Source organism: Calidris pugnax, unplaced genomic scaffold (assembly GCF_001431845.1).
Source record: "Calidris pugnax isolate Ruff unplaced genomic scaffold, ASM143184v1 scaffold171, whole genome shotgun sequence".
Classification (NCBI taxonomy): domain Eukaryota; kingdom Metazoa; phylum Chordata; class Aves; order Charadriiformes; family Scolopacidae; genus Calidris; species Calidris pugnax.
The window spans coordinates 4,139,384-4,159,119 of record NW_015091064.1 but is presented as its reverse complement, the minus strand read 5'-3'; the positions used below and the strand labels follow the sequence as shown (position 1 = coordinate 4,159,119).

The following is a 19,736-nucleotide window of genomic DNA, read 5'->3' as shown; positions in this document are numbered from 1 at the left end:
GGACAGACCAACACCTAGCATCCAGGGCAGGCATATCATTGACAACGCAATCCCAGACACCTCAGTAAAACCATAGTGTCTCCTTAGGTTAAGGGTGGGATTTTTGGGTGCTGAATATGGTTGTCTGCAGTAAATCCTGGGGGGCACAGTTACTGTCTTAACCTTTTCAACCAATTCCACAGTAGTGCATTGATTACTCCAACTTCCTCCTTAGTACTTTATTAAGAAAAAAGAGTTCTGAATGTTCTGCCAGATGGGTGATGGTGGTAGAGCTTGTATACTTCAGGATAAGCCTTTTCCTTTTTTTGAGGCATTTGTGTTATAACTCAGTTCAGCAAAACACGGAGTTTTGTACCTCATTTCTCAGAATCTTTGTTGATCTACTGTCAAGAACACGCTGCCACCTTCTCTTCTCAAGTCCAGTTGCAGTGTTCTGGGCGTGAGAGCAGGCAGCTTATAGCAGGAGACAAATTATTTTATGATTCTGTAAAACAAATAGAGCACTTGCTACTTTGCACCTGACTTCCATGCAGTACAAAGCAGTGTAGGGAGATGAGGGTAAGTTTGGGGTCATGGGGATGTTTTAATGTTTTGTTTTGGGGTATTATTTTTTGAAAGCTTTCGAATTAGATACACACACAAAAACAAAACCAAACAAGCAACCAACCAAAAAAAAGCCAATAGAAATGCTGATTTGGGTAACCAGAATTGACATGAGCATGGAAAATATACTGATGGTTTAAATGTTAGTGTGGTTTCCGAAGTAATAGTCACGTCCTAAATATGTCTGAGAAATGGTCTGATGTCACCTAAATTCATCTTCCGTATCAAACCGAGAGGGTAAATTGGGCCAATAAATCATCATATGTAGGAAGAAAGGCAAACTTTGCAATTTGTTCCCAGTGGTTCTGGAAGACTACGCACTTGAGATCCCAGTTCTACAGCTGAAATCCCAGATTTGTCACAAGAACTCACTGCCCTCTCCTGTGCGAGCGTAGCTGGATGACGTGGCTGCCGAAAGCTCTGGCGATTACAGCTTGGCCAGCTTTCAGATGAATAAAATACCAGTGTGGGAAGGGTGAAATGTTAGTACCAGCTTTGGATCCCTGCCATGATATTTTTCCACTACGCTGCGAAGACTCCAGCTTGCCCAAGGAATGCCTTTGCCGTCCTCTGCCAGGGTCCTTACATCGGTATGCAGACGTGAGTACATCTCTGATAACCAAGTGTAGCCTCAAACCATGCAATCGAGTGCTTTAAAACGTAAATTTCTGTATTTTCGAACTTGTTCAAGGGAAGTTTGTAGCGTAGGATCTGTGAGTTGACATCAGGGTAAGAATCCCCGAGCTGAGATTCTGTAAATGCCATTGGAAGCAGCTCATAAGCTTTTTTTATTGCAAATTATATCCTCAGTTGTCCAATCTTTTCGCTTAGTTAAACCCTCATTCCTGCTGCTGTGATCGTTGTAATTGTAAAATCCCTCTACTTCTGGAAACAAAAGGATGGTTTGTAAAAACCTGTGTGGGATTTTTTTAGGCCTTGGCTTCAAATTCCGAATGGCTGCTGATCTTGTTATTGCTCAGCAGACGCCGGGTATTTCAGAATTGCTGTAAAACTGTTAGAAATAATAAAAGGGGCTTGTTACAGCCCTGTAAGAGAGGCAGGAAAAGGAGAGGGAGAGGAGATGTTTGTTTCTGTGCCCTAAGTTACTTAAATTGCACTCTCCAAGGAAAACTGGTGCGTTAGAGCCAAGGAGTGATAACGTTTGGTCTCGGCAGTGACAGCAGGAACGAAGCTGTATGTTACAACACTCTGCACGTAACTCAGTTTCCCAAAAGGTTTTGTGTGTGTGTTAGAGATACAGCAGCCTGGGCAGTACGGGATGCGGGAATCAGCCCAGTTAAATTTAGATTAGGAAATGCTTGAGTTTCTGCTCCGGGAACACGCTCTGCCAACGGGAGCCAGGAGGCAGCAGGAGGCTTTGGGGCTAGTTTATAGAATGGCAGAATCCGGGTTTTGCTGCACCCTCAGCCCTTCTGGAAAATCCAAACTGCCATAAAAAGCTGCTTTGTCTCTGTTAGCGCAATTTCCATTGATTTCGATGTAGAGGTGGTTGGAATTCCATTTATACCGCTAATTTGATGGGAGTAAATGTCTGAACAAGATCCTGCTCGCTCATTTAAAAGGTTTCTGTAGCTGCTGAACTTCATTCATCACTTAATTCACCTACAATGTTAGAATCAATCAATTTAAATACAGTACCTTCAGAATATAACTCAGTTTTTATAGATCAGGTCTTCAGTAGGATTTTATGCAAACAGTATTAGCATTAGTTTTAGAGGGACCCACGCAAGATCTATTTTTATTCTGAGGCTTCAAAGTATATATATTTGTTAATACGTAGCTATGCCAAAATGCATTAATTAAATGCTAGTGCCCAGTAAATGCTGCATCAAGTGGAAACTCTGTTACTCTCATGCCACTTTGTTGCTGTTAAGTTTGTGCTTGAGTTTTGCTGTTTTTATCAGCGGGAGGGACAGGAGGAACTTCTCAAGCGGTACCTGAGCATGGCTAGAGAAGTTTGTGTAGGCTACTCCAGCCACAGGCAGTTTAATTGGCTCCACGGCTCTACTGTTCCATCTTATCCCTTCCCTCAGCTTTCATCCCACCTGTGACAAACTCAGTAATACTCGGTGGGAGACGAAACGATGCCTTTTGCTAGGCCCACTCTTTAACCACTTACCAGCTGAGTTCAGAACTACTCCTCCATAAAATTTCTGGTCCTACAAACGTGTTTCTAATGTTCTGGTCACTCTCCTGCTCTGCTCCGCTCCTGCTGTCCTTGGCCTTGCCCTTCATTGCTACCCCCTCCTTCTAAGGCTCTGGGGCGAGGGCTGGGCAGGCTGTGTGGTTGGCAAAGAGATGTTCTTGAAGGTATGAATGGTTCTGATATCTTGCACCTTGAAAATAGTTATAGGAGGGGATGGTCTCTGCACCCAGATGCGAGGTGTGCAGGGCCCTGGAGGGAGAAGATACAGCTACGTGATGGCACTGTGAGGCAAGAGAATAAAAAAAGGAAGAGAGTCTCTACACTACCTCTAAAGTGAAAAGAACTTAAAATATCTTGTCATTTTAAACACGCAGTGATGCACAGACAAGCAAAGCATGAAGGTCTCCTCTGGTCAAGGCTGAGAAGGTGTTTATTAGCCCCAGGTATGTGGTGCTCCATTCTTCTACAAGCAATGATGCAATACATTTATGTGTTGTTCTGTATCAAGAGTGCAAGGGTCCCTCTCGAGCTGCAGAATGTGGTTCAAAACCAGCAGCTTTGATAACAAAAAATATGAATTTATAGTAATAATAATATAAATGGTTCCTATGGAGAAGAAAGCCATAAGTGTGACAACCTAACCAATTAGAGAATTTTGCTTCAAAGTGGGACAACGTATGCCATGGTTTATGTACTTAAAATAAGAGTGGAGGAGACCCCCTGGATCATCACATCCCACTCAGTCCCATCACAGTCACCACACAGCGTGTTTATCAAGCCTTATATTTAGTTCCTTTTCTTTCTTTGCTACTGGAAGCCTGTTACAGGTCCTCACCCTGCTGAGAGCTCAAAATCCAAATAAAAAGCTTAGTCTTAGCCAGTTTATACCCACTTGTTTTTGTGTCAGTGCTGCTTGTTGGCTAAAACCCAGCAAGCATTCAGCTGTCAGGAGGGATGCACAGAGAGAAACCTTGGATTAATAGATCCCAGTGCTCCAGGATCCTTCTGGGGTGTGCAGGGATGGCAGGAATTGCAGAGCTCGACGAAATCTGTAATAGTAACTGGTTTTCAGAGAGAGGTCCTAATGCTGCACATTCTTTTGCTCAAAGTTTTGCTGATTTTAGTGGGGATTCTGTTCATAGATGGTCTGCAATAGTTACATTTGTATTTTGTTAATGATTATTTGGTAGGCAAGGAGGGCACTTTGCTTTGGGGGGTGTGTGTGCACAGAATCTATATTGCAAAAGGAAAAAGCAGCTGTAAATTCCTATTTTGATTGCCTAATAGAACGATCTTTAACAGCATGGGCATTGACATTTGGAAGAAAGAAACACTTTCTTTTCTTTTTCCAAATTGCTGCTCTTTATAAAGGCAGCTCGCTTGTTACTTCATTGTCACAAAATATAGAAGTTGGTAGTTATTGACAGGAAATGTTACTTATCTGTCTGCCTTCATTGATGGGTCAATTGCAAATGCTATCTTAGTCCAACTAGAACCAGAGAAGAAAGGGTGGATCATTCTTGTTAAAGGAGCTTCAGTTTTTAAAAGATGCTCAAGCCTTCCAAATGTAACATAGCGAGCTTTTTTTTTTCCAGGCAGATGCAAATATAAAATCAATATCAGCATCCTGGAATTTTATTCCTTGACTCTAAGCTTCAATTGTCAAGACAACTAGGCAGGCCTCATTACTAATTAATAAATCACTAGAACCAAACAGTTTAGCAGGAAAAATAATAGGAAATAAAATAAGTTGACTGTTCAGTGGATTTGTAATACTGGAATGGTTTTTGGTTTTCTCTTACAGTATGAAATTGCTACACCCACAAAAGCACTGTCATTTAGTGTGTTCTTCTATTAGTAATCACATGGTTCCTCATTGAGTGGAGTCCAGAAACCTGTTACTTCAAGAAAACCAACAAAAATTGTCATGTCAGAGTGGATTAATTGTTATTTTTATCACAGTAAAGCTGTACAGCTTTGCTGTGGAGAGTATTACGTATATAACTGTCCAGAAAAGTCACATCCCAAGGAGCCCACACCTGAAAGGCTACCCCTGCTTTCATGGCTGATGACTTGTTGACAATCTTTGGTAACTGGCCTTGTGCTTCAAAAACTACCTGAAAAGAGGGGGTAAAGCCCTAAAACACTTTTAAATTAACACAAGGTCAAACATTATTTATGTAAAAAAATGAAAGGCAGAGTGCTCTCATGCACTTTAAAAGATAAGTAGCATAAGGTAAGAACTTGACAGTTTTATAATATAGATGGAATAACCTTGTCATCTGTTCGTAGTTGTGAGTTGAATTTGCTGGAGACAAAAGGAAAACTTATGTGGATTAATTTGTAGATTTAATAAGGCAGCTGTAGATAATAACCTGTTCAATTCCTGAACTCAGAAGCACCTGAGAAGGGAGCAGTTTTCTTCCTCTGTTGGAGAAGGGAAAAAGGTGTACATGCACTTGTATTTGAGGTTGCAGTGGTTGTGATCTTTTCAGAGAAGTTCTAGAGAAGAAATTACTAATTTTGTCATGATAAGCTTGTTTCTGAACTGCTGTATTTCAGCAGAAGTTCCTTAAATGCTCTTGGGTCTTCTCCAGTAAAAATGTTGCTGCAGGGTGCAGTGTTAACAAAATTCCCCAGTAAGGCCTAAATGGTCTAAAAACTACAAGAACTCATGTAGATGAGCCTGTGAAGACAGAGAAGGCTGAGAATTTGGTGGCAAAAGGGAATGCTATAGCACAGCTGAGTAGAGTTTTGAGAATCCCTGCCTAATTTAGAAAAATGAATCCTTAAACCAAACTACATGGTGGCACCTCCTGGTCACACCAGCAAACAGGTCCTTTGGAAAAAGAGATCAACCCATAGGGAAATATTTGGACTGCCACTTACTAAATCAAACCATTGGACTTGATGAGCTTGGTGATGTAGTCAAGGGGTAAAAGATGGGGGTTATTCTCATTTGCAGCCAGCATGGAAGCTAGTAACACTAAAGCTGCTGAAGGGGAAGTAGTTTGCCATTTCCTTACATGAAAGTTCTGTCACTGTTTTTCCATTTGTGTTCATTTTTTTGTCCTTAATAAACCAGTCTTGCTCTGTGCAGTCCCAGTGTTTGCACATTGAGATGTTCTGCTGAAGGATGGGGATCCAAGCACTTAAAGTAATGTATCAAGGCAACCTCACATACCCGCAGTCAGCTAGCACTGGTGCCGAGTCTCCTGATGAGGGTCTGCTCAGAGCATCACGAGTACTGGCTGCTTCCTAAACTACTTACTGAACTAGCTGTTTGATTCTTTACAAATTAAACAATAGGTTTCCTGCTAGAATTGACTCATAGAAACTATTTCCTGTCTGAATAAAAACAGTGTCCCTGATTACCCCCAATATTGCACCATTTTTCTATTATAAAGCTTTTTCTGAGAATCGGATTCTGAGATTTGCTTTTTTTGTTGTTGAAATATATTAAAAATTGTTAGCTCTGAGTCTCTCATTAAGCATTTTTGTCCAAATAATAAGTCCTCAAAAGCTCCGGTAGTCATAGCCAAATGGGACTCTGAATTGCATTTCCATCTTACAAAAGACAGTTGGAAAGATAAGTGTGTGGGAAGTGATACACTGCAGGGAACAGTCATGCCCTGGCAGTGAGGATGGACCAGATGACCTAATTTCTCTTTTCCATTAGAGCTGTCTCTGATTCCCCAGCTAGTCATGCAAGCACATGACTGACAATAAGGACAAGAAAATATGGAAAACACATCTCCCAGCGTAACAAAGCAAGCCTGCTATTCTAGATTCCATCTCCTTGCAAGCACTGATTAACTGAACGCCGTATAGTCATCTAGCTTTGTGCTGGTCTTTTAGGTGAAACCCTCAGAACTGACTTGCTGTCTGCTTTGCCTGGAATTCATAACTGCTGTCTCAGCTGCATGAGACAGCTGCTTGGGTGAATATAAGGAAGATTTGAGAAGAACAGCTTCAAGAAGTTGCAGGGGTAATACACTCTTTTCCCTATTTTAGTAATATCCCTCACAACTCATCCACAAGATGCTGGAAGTGCATCTACTGACCGCTCCTAAATTATCGTGCCTTCTACACAAATGACATGGGCTCGCTGTGCCAACTCACACCAAGGTGTGAAATCACTGCCTGCTCAGTTGGTTAAACTGGTGTTAAGATGACTTTTTGCTGCTGTTCATAAATTGGCCATGACCTGGCCATTGTGATCCAAAGGATTTTTTTTCAAAATTTGTTGTTGTTGTTGTTGGCAAGTAAAAGCTTCCCTGACCATTTGCCAAATTATCCTTTCCCATCTCTTCTTGCTGACCGACTGCTCTCCCTCAGCCAGGGAGCCTGTGGTCTTGCAGTGTCAGATCTTATCTGGAATATTAAGAATTTTGGAATCAGTATTTTGATATTGCACAACATTATTATTGAACATGTCCTTGAAATACATGTTATTAACATATCCTCATTCTGCAGAGTTTGTACATGACACTATATTCCCACCTCATGTATCCCACCCATATCATTCTCCATTAACATTATTCATGTCATACCTACAAACAAAATCACCTACCAAAGGCCAAAGAAACCTGAATGTAGCATTAAGACAAGAATGGATTACAAGAATGAACTTAGAAAGACTTGCACCTCGATGAAGAGAGGTGAGGCTGGATGAGATAAAGAACTTTGAAAAGCAAAATACGCTGACCAATAAAACACTGGTGGTGTTTTGATGGAAAACTATACAAAACCACCCTATCATCTGGAAGCAGATGTTTACCCTTGAGATTTCTCACTATCTGATTTGCAAATACTAGATGGATACTGGACAGGACAACTGAGACCCAGGAGGAGTTTGCTTCTCAGATCCGTTTTGGAAGAACTGTTCTAAGTTTTATTTCCTTCTCTGTAAGAGATAGTGGAGTAGAGTTCCTGCTGGAGCTTTTTTATTATCTACTTCCTACTACTGCAGAAACTTAGAATCTCTGCAGTGCCCAATCTCTCCTGGCTTCTTCTTGTGCTCGTTTTAAAGAAGTTGTGCCTTTCAGTCTTTTTCTGTAGGTATTTTGTGTTATAGGATGCTGAAACCCTGTTTTGTAGCCCAGATTTATGGACTAAATGCTTTGTGGAGCCTTTTGAAGTAGATGTCTACTACACTCTGACTTGGATGTAAAAGCTTGGACCAGTTCTCTGTTCTTTTGGCACTGGTAACCATCTCTTTTCACCTCATGTAAAAGGAAGAGCTCTCTCTACCCTGCCACCTGTGGAGCCAGAGACAAGGACAAGACATAGGGATGTTGACTGTTTGCATTCCTCTTCCTAATGTACTTTCCTGTGCAGAGCAATCCCAATTTTTAAAAGAGACAAGGAGAAAAAAACCTTCAATATCAATAAATACATGGGGATTATAAAAAAATCTTACTGGCACATAAGAAAACTACTCTAATAATGAAGAAAGTTTAACTTTAGCGTTTAGAAATAAAGAATGTCTGACTACTGAGAGCCATTTGTGGAAGAAATTACCAAAAATTCAAAATCCTACATTTAACAGCATATTTCCTGTCTGTCACTACTTGTTTTTTCCCTTGACTTGTGAAGCTTTTCCATGTTTTCCATTTCTAAATGCAATAGAGAGGTTGTTGCTGTTCAGGGCAACTGCCTCAGAGCCCTACCTAATTGAGACAAAAGTAACTAGCAGATGTAGTTTATTGTATTTTTGTTTTTCTTCCTCATCGCTCAGCTTTCATATTTACTTGCATCCACCCACTCCCCAAAGTCTTAATTGCTATTAGTAATTTGTTTACTTGTATTCATAGAATCATAGAATGGTTAGAGTTGTAAGGGACCTTAAAGATCATAGAGTTCCAACCCCCCTGCCCTGGGCAGGGACACCTCCCACCAGACCAGGTTGCTCAAAGCCCCATCCAGCCTGGCCTTGAACACCTCCAGAGATGGAGCATCCACAGCTTCTCTGGGCAAACTGTTCCAGTGTCTCACTACTCTCACAGTAAAGGATTTCTTCCTAGTATCTCCCCTCTTTCACTTTAAAACCATTACCCCTCATCCTATTGCTGCACTCCCTCATAAAGAGTCCCTCCCCATCTTTCCTGTAGGCCCCCTTTTAGCTACTGCAATGGGCTATAAGGTCTCCCTGGAGCTTTCTCTTTTCCAGGCTGAACAACCCCACCTCTCTCAGCCTGTTCTCACAGGAGAGGTGCTCCAGTCCTCTGATCATCTTGGTGGTCCTCCTCTGGACTCGCTCCAACAGGTCCATGTCCTTTTTATGTTGGGGGGCCCAGAGCTGGACACTGTACTCCAGGTGGGGGTCTCATGAGAACAGAGCAGAGGGGCAGAATCACCTCCCTCGACCTGCTGGCCATGATTCTTTTGATGCAGCTCAGGGTACAGCTGGCTTTCTGGCCTACCAGTGTGCATTGCTGCACCCCCAAGTCCTTCTCCTGAGGGCTGCTCTCAACCCGTTCTCCGCCCGACCTGTATTTCTGCTTGGGATTGCCCTGACCGAGGTGCAGGACCTTGCACATGGGCTTGTTGAAGTTTATGAGGTTCACATGGGGCCCACCTCTCAAGCCTCTCCAGGACCTTCTGGATAGTATCCCTTCCATCCAGTGTGTCAACTGCACCACACAGCTTGGTGTCATCAGCAAACTTGCTGAGGATGCATTCAATTCACTGTCCATGTCACCGACAAGGATGTTCAACAGCATTGATCACAGTTCCAACCCCTGAGGAACACCACTCATCAGTGGTCACCACTTGGACTTCGAGCCATTGACCAACCCTTTCAGTGTGACCATCCAGCGAATTCCTTATCCACTGAGTGGTCCATCCATCAAATCCATGTCTCTCCAATTTAGAAACAAGGATGTTGTGTGGGACAGTGTCAAATGCTTTGCACAAGTCCAGGTAGATGATGTCAGTTACTCTTCCCTTATCCATCAACGCTATAACACTGTCATAGAAGGGCCATCAAATTTGTCAGGCACAATTTGCCCTTAGTGAAGCCATGCTGGCTGTCACAAATCACCTCGTTTTCCATGTGCCTTAGCACGGTTTCCAGGAGGATCTGCTCCACGACCTTGCCAGGCACAGAGGTGAGACTGTAGTTCCCCAGGTCTTCTTTTTTTCCCCTTTTTAAAAATTGAGGTTATGATTCCCCTTTTCTAGTCAGCGGGAACTTCACTGGACTGCCACAACTTCTCAAATATGATGGATAGTGGCTTAACAGCTTCATCTGCCAGTTCCCTCAGGACCAGCAGATGTATCTCATCAGGGCCCATGGACTTGTGCACCTTCTGGTTCTTTAGATGGTCTCAAACCTGGTTTTCTCCTACAGTGTGCAGTTCCTCATTCTCCCAGTCCCTGCCTTTGCCTTTTGTGACGTGGGCAGAGTGGCTAGAGCCCTTGCCAGTGAAGACCGAGGCAAAAAAGTCAGAGAGTACCTCAGCCTTCTCCATATTCTGGGTGAATAGGTCTCCTATTTCCTTTCAGAGAGGGCCCACATTTTCCCAAGTCTTCCCTTTGTCACCGACATACCTGTAGAAGCTTTTCTTGTTGCCCTTGATGCCCCTGGCATCTATCTGGGCTTTAGCTTTCCTAACCTGCTCTGTATTCCCTTCAGACACTTCCATCCAAATGTCTTCCTACCTTTGCAGTTGGGTTTAGGGTTAATAACCAATTTTAAGCATTGAAAGACAAACCTTGTTTTCAGTCTTCCTGTGCTTTATTGTGTGGGAGGCTGTCTCTGTAGTGTTCCAGAATGAAATGTCCTGGTACTGATGCCTGTAATTAAGGAAATGGGAGAATATGGGATTAGTACAACAAAAAGATGATCTGATAATTATCCACAGAAAATTAGTTCACTGAAAAATTTTAACTGATTAAAATGAAACAAACTAGGCCAAGACTCCTGTTTATTTCAATTGGGAAGCCAAGAGTATTTGGAATCCCCACTTTAAAATTACAACCTAAAAGATCCAAGACATTTGTGGGAAGTAAAAGGGTGGAATGCCAACTAGTTTTAGTTGTGCTGGTGTTTGTATACTGAAATACATATTTTATTTATAAATATTATAGTATGTTGTATATATTTGATATGTATTTGTGTGTATATATTTATTTATTTATGAGAGGTGACTGCGTCTGCTTGCAGAAGACTGACTCATTTCATTTTGGAAATTAGTTATAGTCAGATGGTAACTTCTGGTTACTAAGGACCTAGGCTGAACCCCTGCCAGTAACTACACATCATCAGCTGTAAGTGTGCAGTCCTCCAAGCCACTCATGCCTTTGCAGAACTCAGATTTCTGGACTCAAACGGGGACAGAAAAATGTTGTTAAAGTTAAAATGTTGCATTAAATACATCACTCTCATTATGGCATCTTAGGTGAAGACTATTTAGAAACCACATTTGACACAATAATTACCGGTCATGTTATCTGGAAAAACAGAAATAAAAGTATAAATGCTTAAAGATAGAGACAAACTCCTGTTTTCTGTATGTTCTTGTAGACTTGCATAAGAATAGCCAGTTATATACCTATTCTTTAATTAAATTTAACTTTTCAAATTGTTCATTTGAACAATGTTTATGTTATTATAGGAAATACTAGAGGCTTGCACAGGGAAAACAACTACTGAAAAGTCTAATAAACTCAAACAATATAAAAAACGGCTCATGGTTACCTATTATCATATATGCAATATCTTTGCATTAATAGGAGCAAGACAAGAGACATTTAGAAACATTTAGAGATTTTACAAAAACATCTCATATTTAAACTGTTTCTCTGCATTGTACAAATTGCACATGCATTTATGAAATACACTTTGGTTTACGTTTTTATACTTTACTGATTATAACTTTTTATAGCTTAACACCACACCTGCATTGCTCTTATCGTTAGACTACGTTGTCAGCCACTACCAGGGTAAATATTTTAATAAAACAGCCTAGTTTCACTAATGCTTTAGAGTCATAAAATCATTAAGGCTGGAAGGGACGACTGGAAATCACCTGGTTCAACTCCCCTCTCAGATCAGGTCCAACTTCAAAGTTACAGGTTCCTCAGGACCTTGTCTTTGAAACACAACACTAAATAGCCCTAATAGTCTACATTGCATTAAAAATATTAACATAGTCGGTTGTTCTCACTAAGCCACTAACAAACAGATACATTAGACTTAGCCCGTGTTTGAACTCAGCCACTATACTTATTTCATCTTACATAAACAGCAATTTAGCTGTTTTTCGTTCAAGATCTTAACTTCTTTTATTTTTATACTATCTTACTTTGATTTTAGATCTCTTATTGCAAAAAGCCAGTACAAAGTACAAATATGTTTGCATAGTCAGTGGTGGTGGGTTTATTCTTGGTGAACTATCATTGCACTCTGAAGAGTGGGGCTTGGTGAATTACGCTTTAGACCATTATTACTCAAATACTAATAAAAGCCAATATTCTGTATTCTTAAGGGAAAACAACCTGGATTTGTATCAGCTGTGGTAAATGAGAAAACATGTCCAACAGCAACACGCTAAAATTCAACAGGTTTAATTTCATTCTAATCACTTTAGTGTCTTGTAAAAGGTCCTGAAAAGTGATGTTTTCTTTAATCTCAGTATAACTGTATTTTAAAAAGTAGCAACACATCCTTGCTTACACTGGCTCCAGCAACATTTCTCATCAAAAGACACAGAAGAACTGGCTTTTGGACCAAAAGGATGGTTTAATTTACAGGGGACAGTCTGCTGATCTTACCAATTCCTACTGGCAAATGATTCCTGCAGCAAGGCCTCCACAAGTACAGCTGGAAGATGCTGGCTGTACATCTGCTCAGCCTGTAATCCTGCTGAAGACACCCAACGAGGATGATCATCATTGTAAGAGTCTTCTGATGCAGATGTTGCTGCCCAAGAAGTTGTTTTGAGAACACCAGCTCCTATGTAAACGGCAAGTGGAGGCCCATGGTATTTCATCCCAAGTGGTATCACCTGTGTCTTATTTTTCTCCATCAGCTGTCTTTGGGGAGTCTTCAAGACAACCCAGGAATTAGAACAACACCTTTCCCTCCTTTTTGTTATCCATATTTGTGAAGAACACAAATAAGTGAAAAAAAACAACCAGCCAATGAAATAAACCATGGATGTACCTAAGAGTTCAGTGCAGCCTAATTACAAATACATACAAGGACAAACCATATTCAGCGCTGTCTAACTGGTCAAACTGGAACAGTTTTTGTGAAGCTCAGAGGAGAAAAGAAAGGCAGAGGAGAGGGAAGTATCAAGGGAACAAGTGCAAGAGCACTGGCACTACAGAGTTTAATTTTTCTTCTCTGAAACTTTTTCTTGGATACCTTATTGACCTCCTCACCTTTCATGGCCCTCTTTATGGCCTGTTTCAGAGTCCTTCTTTGCCCTGGTCCTATGGGGTCAGCTTTTCTCAGTGTCCCCGGGCAACAGGGACAGTTGCCCACTGCTGGGTTCTGACAGCGGAGTAAGTTTGATTCAGCTGAAGGCAGGTACACAAGTAGCATAAGATCAGAATCAGACCTTCTCTGTGTGTCTTAGAGATATGAACTGTATCCTTTGAACTGCATTCTTGATGATATTTGTCACACACTTCCTCAGCAACTTCAAAAGAGTGTGAGTCCTTTGATTACCCTGCTGTTTACCTACTATCTTAACTAACAGGCATTTGCTCAGAACAGACATTCACTCAAACACTCCCTTTATTATCTTTTCCCTCAAGTGCAAAAATACTTTCATGTACCAACAGCCATATTAACATCCCTGGTTAAATATAAAGGAGTATTCTTGTGAGATCAAAAACTTTAAAAGAGCGATAACAGAGTATGAGTTTCTGTCCCAGATTTGCAGTAAACTCCGTGCCTGTGCTTGCTGCTTTGGGGACCTTAGAAAGTTCCTACCTACCAGTTCTTCAGCATTAACAGCACACAGTCACGTGAGAAACAGGAGCTCCAAGTATCAATCTCGCTTTTCATAATGAAAATTGTCTCTTTTCTCTAAGATAATAGCTTAAAAATGGGTCTAGCACTGTGCTTATTTTCAGGTTATTTCTCAGTTCTTTTAAATTGGTGCTTTAGGTCAGCAAGTGTATAATAACTATGAATACTTGGCACTTAGGTTGCATAGTTAATGTATGTCAATATCCATGCTCTACCACTGGAAAACTAATTCACACACAGAAGGTGAGGAGCCTTAGCCAAAGGTCTCCCCACTTCTGTAGAGGTACCTTGAATTACTTACAGCTGAAGAAGTATTTTGGCCATTGGTTTCCTTACTGGGCCCCATGAGCCAATGGTATGGGCTCTGCAGAACCATATGAAAACATGTTTTCAGGTGGAATTTTAATAACAGGGTACAGCAAGTTTTGAGAGTTGACTACACTCCAGTGGTCCAAACTGTTTGGAAGCTACTGTCCTAGTTTTACATTTATGATTACAGAATCACCAAAGTGCTCCCAGGTGCTTTACAATGGCACAGCTGCGTTACCAGTGCAATCCAAGTCACAGCTCAATGAATAAGCCAGTTCAGCGGCGTATTTGTTCATCCAGAGGGCAGATCTCTCAAGGTTTTATATGCAGGGTTTTATATGCTTCCAACCAAACCTCCAGATGGCCAGGAGCAGGATGAGCACCTGTGCAGGTGTAGCAAGGGAACATGCCTTCTAGCAGCACTCTCCTGAGGCAGAAGTGTCCCTTGGAAGTGCATTTCTCTTTGTCTCCCTCCTGTGTGTCCCATATCAGATCTAGCTGGTGAGCAAATCACAGAGGAGTGTAACCAGGTAGGGCTGAGGTGATTGTACGGGTCACATTTTCAGCACATGGAACTGAAAGGCCTGCAGTGGGGATAGAAATGAGGCACCAAGAAAATGAGACATCAAAGGCATAAATACAAAAACATATAAAAACAATGGCTGAAATCTTGGCTGATAGGCAGGTGACTCTTGAATTACGTGTAGGTCTTAAGGAGTTCAAGTGCAGCTCCTGCATCAAAGCTCCATTGTGAGCATTTGGGCAATCTGAACCCCAGCTGTGAGATGACAGGAGCCAGCTGGTGCTCTTGAACCCAACATCGGTGGGCTGTCTGCAGGTCAAACACACACGCAGACCCATTTTTGCAGTGGTGAACTGGTGTCCCTGATGCAGCCTGCTCACAGAGATTTCCTTTGCTCTTTGGAGATAGATGGCATATGTGGATTCTGGTCATGTGAAGATTGTGGTATAGTGTTCATAGACCCAAGGCACTTGGTGAACTTCTTTTCTTTGAAAAGAAGTGACTCAAAAATAAATCCTCTTGGTCTTGTTCACACAGTCAGCAGGACTATTTTGTCTGAGAAAGAACTGTGAGGAGCTGGATCCAGGTTTCCTGCTCAGTGCAGTCACACCTATTCAGAGTGTGAAGTACTTGCTAGCCTGGAGCAGTAATAATTCACATTTATGTTGCTCAGATACTAATGACTTGACAGCGTCAAAAATAAATAAGGACAATGAAAACTCTGACCAGGTTGATAGCTTGTTGACACTGAGGGCTCAGCAAAAAGCTGCCTGCGTTCCTCCAGCTCTGGGGCGAATGGGTTCATTCAGCCCATGGTGAAAATCCCAGTAAGTCTGCCCTGGCCACCTGCTGTAAAGGCCCCAGGTCATTATAGGAGACCAGAATGTCTTCTTCTTCCTGTCCTGGTCTTGTCCCTCCATTGAGGCTTTGAAGATGGTACCCAGAGGAGACTGACACACAACTCCTCATTGTACAGGAGGAGAATCACAACAGTTTTTTTTTCAAGGGGACATGATTCGGCAAGAGGCTCTGGGCTCCTATTTTCACCGTGGTACCCAAGGAAGATGCATGGTCTTATTTACTTGGCTGAGGCATTTGACTCTTTTCAAGGAATTCTCAGCGATGCCAAGAGAAGTCTACTACACACACTACACACCACTCACAAGAGCAGTCTACTACAGCTCCAATGGGGAATACCACGCAAAGCCTAATGCTACTTTCCACGTATTCCATTAATTGCTCTTATTTGAGATCTTGCCAAAAAATCCTAGATGGCATTAATCCAGTCCAGCACAGTCACTTTCTAGCCCACTCTTTTTCTGTTTCCTTGTAATGTGGATTTTACAGCATGCAATACATTACACTTTCATAGCATGTTTAAGTCTCCATTTTTACTTAAATTCCATACTCCCAACGTAGCTTGTGAGAAAGAAACCCCAACCAACACAGGAGCTCCACCTTGCAACTCTCACTTATGAGAACCTCCCTTGTGAAGCCACTGAATACTGATTTCAGAATTTGTTCAAAAGAGCCTCCTGTACAGTTCTAAGCCTAGACAGGGACTGTTTCTATTTATATATAGACATAGACACATACACACAATACATGGCCCATAAGGTAGATTCCCAGCAGATCTTTCCAAATCCAAATGTGTGCACATTTAATCAGTTAAAATTTCTACTTTTTTTTTTTTTTTTTTTTTTTTTTTTTTTTTTTTTTTTTTGCAGTTCAGTAGATGTTCAGTTGTCCAGCTGCCAGGTTTTGCTTGGGTTGTTGGAGTATACTGGTAATCAGTTCCCTCTGTGTCTCATACATCAAAATAGTACAGCTGGAGACTAGCCCACATCTCATTACTTCCCAAAAGCTCCACATTAGTTGCCCTTGAGCCTGATCAAAAATATTGCCCAGAAGTAGCACATTTTATCCCACGGAATACTCAGATTCTCTTTTCTTCTATTATATTTCAAATTAGAGAAGCTTTTTCTTAGGCGAGAAAAAAGAACCAATAAAAATATCTTATGTTCTCTGAAAAGCAGGAGATTGGTACCAAAGACGTTAAATTTTACCAGTGTCTGTGACAGCTGTTCTGTGGAGAACATAACAAAACCTAGTGATTTGAAATTAGGTGCAGTTCTTTTTTTTTTTTTTTACTGTAGCCATGAGTGTTACCAAACAACTGCACTGGTGAAAAAAACATCTGGTAACTAAGGGAGCTAAAAAATGCATCCTTTGAGCTTAAAAGGAACTATGTTGCTCTGTGACATTTATACATATTTATAAACATAACTCCAGTGCTGACAGGAGATTAAAAATTACAAATAAGCTATCATAACGATCAAACATTACAAATTGCAAGGTCTTTTCAGGGCAAATTTCGTGTGCACAGTGGAACCCAGGGCTGAAGGACCTGTTCACATCAGCATTGGTGTGAATTGGCTAAACCGCTTGAAGTGATTTAGGATGTGATTTCAAGCCCCTTCCTGCTTCCATTTAAAGCAGAGTCAAAGCTCTGGCTCTCTAAAGAGGGCTGGGATGCCTGTGAAAGCATGAACCACCTCGCCAGGGTGCCTCCAGAGATGTCTGTAAAGGTGAGAAAGGCAGGTGTGGAAACTACCCAGCAAATCATACAGATGAGTGTTTTATATTCATCATCCTGTCATGGAGAACTAGAAAACTCTGGAAAACTCCTGAATGGCTTTGTCATTAACATATGATGGATCTTAAACATGTATGTCCAGTTCTAAAACAGTAGCAAGCTTTAAATATAGAAAGGTGTTTTCTGTTTCCTTTAGGATCCCTATTAGGACAAAAGCACACCAGTCATACGGCTGAAGTATCTTCATTACCACTACATGTAATTCTACATAAACATGTGCCACCTTTCCTAAGAACCGGAAAGGAATAGATGGAAGACTGGCAGCACCATCTCCTGGCAGATATAAGAAATAGGGACCACTTTGTGTTAGCAAGTAGGGCCAAGTAATTTCTTTGTGGATTTTAAAAAGACTGTAGCAGGAAGTAACTTCACAAGAGTATATTCCCTCCCTGGGAACATTAACTTTGATATGCTTCAGGGAAGAAAAGCATTATGTGTTATTATAATTATGGAGAACACATACTCACAATTATAAAGAACAAATTCAGGTTGCTTCTGCATTTAAAAAGCGCTCTCATGTTGGCTTCTCTGCTTTCCTATATATTGTTGTAATAGCAGATTTCAAAATCAGCACAGCAGGTAAGTTAGCCCAGTTGCAGTGTATTAGCGTAGTCCTGGAAGACCATAGAAGACCATAGATGTTCCCTGTAGTCAGAAAATAATGGAATATGTAGATTGCAAGAGTTGTAGTGAAGCTTCTGTCTTGCTGAGTAGGTAGAGGAAATAGAGGGAAAAGACTATTAATACTGTAAACTGATGGATGATTAATATGGAATGCTGCTATACATATTTAGAAGGTGACAATGGGTAAAAAAGCAGTAAGAGAGGATGAGGCCTCTGGAGTAATGAAAGGCTGTATGTCAGATGAGTTGGTGAAAGATGGTCATGAAATAAACTAGAGGAGAAAACAAAAAGAAAAGGGAGAGGAAGAAAGGGATTCTGGAAATTTCTACATTTTTTTTCTTGAACAGTACAGAACTGGTATGTCACAGAAATCTAGATCTCATTTATCAGAACAGTCTCAATCAGCAAGAGAGGGAAGACTTAACCTCATTGATCAAGATCTAACTATACCAGTTGTCTTGTCTGTTAACTCTCGCAGATCTGTTCTTGCTATTCGGTCCCACGTTCCCTGGTATTAAACAAACACAAAACCCTCCTTGTGTTACACAAGCATGTTATACAAACCTCCATATTTTGGAGGTTATTTTACTTTGAGAAACTCCCAAGTGCTTTTAAGGAATTTTTTTTTTTTTTTTGCAGATGATCATGAAAGCGGAAGAGACTTACGAAACCATTCACTCTATCCTCCTCCCAAAGGAAGAACACTCCTTATAAGTCATCACACTTCCCAGGACTTCGCCCAACTTAGACTCAAAAGGCACAAGTAACAGGGGATCCAGTAATTCCCATGGGAAAATATGCAGCTTTACGCCGCCTCCCATCTCCCACATGGGTGGGGTGGGGTTCTGCTTATCTCTCCAGCTCAGAACCAACATCAGGCCATTTTCCTCCGGGCATCATTTACTATTCAAACATTCACAAAACAAAGGTAATCCTCATCCTCCTCCAGGGCCTGCCACAAAATCTGCCTTCCTTTCTAACTGAATTATTAAACTGTATATTTTAGGAATCACTGTGGTTAGTGGGCTGACCTCCTTTATCAAATACTTGTTCTGAAAGGATCTGTTCTTCTGAACAGGGTTAGCTGTCCAGTCAGCTGTCTCCGCACCTCTCTAGCTTTTACTAGTCACACTGGAAAACACATATTACTAGCTATTTGCATTCAATTGTTTTGTTTCTTTTTTTTATTCAATGTGTTGTACTTGTGATATTCCAAACCAAAACACATCACATGCTGTTTCCCATTCCTTCCTAATCATATGCTATATATTTATCATATCCTTGTTTAGGGCCTCATCACATTAATAAAATGGCTCAAACTCCTTAATGGGGGCAGAGAAGAATGTATTCCTATCATTACCGAGTGTCAACACACCCCCAAACTGTTCTTGTACTGGACACACGAGGATATGCTTGTATAAATAAATCAATCACACCCTGACATGCCATCAAATTAACCTGCTGATACAAAATAAATTCTTGTTATTAACGTGGAATAAACAATATTGCTAAATCAATTACCCTTTTCTTAATTACTATTTATTGTTTTGCTATTATATTGTCTCTAAACACTTTAACAATTCCATTGCGACGGGCTCTGTCAAAACACAAATCAGTTGATGACTCCAAAAATATTTACAAACAATTAACTTTTATTGTTAAGGTGTCCTCATGAGACAACAAGTAAATGGAAGAAACAAACATATTGAGAAGGAAAATTCAAGTGGTAACAGAAAAAGAAATCTTTTGCCTGGCTTTCTGTACTGGAAGCCGTTGCTTCCAACACAGCGTTGCTGTGCAGGTGGGATATGTGAGAAGGCTGGAACTTCTCCCAGGGCGGTCCCGCATCCCGAGCTCACCCCAGAGA

The 19,736-nt window shown here is 41.1% G+C and overlaps 1 long non-coding RNA gene across 1 annotated transcript; it reads left to right on the top strand.

The window, feature by feature from the left end:
• Window positions 1–1,077: 1,077 nt before the first annotated feature.
• LOC106896654 lies at window positions 1,078–19,345 on the top strand. Its single transcript, XR_001413660.1, has 3 exons — window positions 1,078–1,203; window positions 3,145–3,213; window positions 18,509–19,345. It is a non-coding gene; the product is annotated as an uncharacterized LOC106896654 (long non-coding RNA).
• Window positions 19,346–19,736: the final 391 nt, after the last annotated feature.